Source organism: Octodon degus, unplaced genomic scaffold, assembly GCF_000260255.1.
Source record: "Octodon degus isolate 3935 unplaced genomic scaffold, OctDeg1.0 scaffold00204, whole genome shotgun sequence".
Classification (NCBI taxonomy): Eukaryota; Metazoa; Chordata; class Mammalia; order Rodentia; family Octodontidae; genus Octodon; species Octodon degus.
This window is the reverse complement of record NW_004524780.1, coordinates 306,766-307,313: the sequence shown is the minus strand read 5'-3', so window position 1 is coordinate 307,313 and position 548 is coordinate 306,766. Positions and strand designations below refer to the sequence as shown.

The window sequence follows — 548 nt, the reverse complement described above, 5'->3', positions numbered from 1 at the left end:
ACCACTAAGAAGAATATATGCAGTGTGTTATTTGTTCAAACTGTACTTCCGATTTGATTTGAAACTGTCTCATTGCTGTTTATCAATCAAATTTTGAAATAAATAAATAAATTAATTAAATTAAATTAAATTTAAAAAAACTGGAGTACAAGTAAATATTTCCAAAGGGTAAAAAAAGTTGCACTAACCATGATGGTGCTCATTCACTCTTGCTTTATTCTTGCTTAGCTTTGCCATGTGCAGGAGGTTTTAGTGCAGATCCTAGAAAGAATGAACTAAGGGGAGACTGCCCCAGGTTACACTTGGAACAAGGTCGCACATCTGCCTTGTGGTGAGGGTCCCCTGGGGCTCAGGTGCTGGGTGCTCCACCTGCTTGCTGGGTCCTCACTGCAGACATCCAGTGTCATAGTGGCCTGGTGGCTTCCTGGGAGAAATTGGTGTTGTTCCAATGTGTACTGCGATCTGCTCACTGTTGGCTTGTGGTGTGGCACTATAGTTGTTTGCTGGGATCCATTTGGTCTGAGGTTTTTTTTTTTTTTTTTTTTTTT

General features: G+C 40.3%; 1 protein-coding gene across 2 annotated transcripts in view; it reads left to right on the top strand.

The window, feature by feature from the left end:
* The window catches only part of Sh3yl1 (SH3 and SYLF domain containing 1), a 35,225-nt gene that overhangs the window by 30,110 nt on the left and 4,567 nt on the right, over nt 1–548 (top strand). The window lies entirely within an intron of this gene.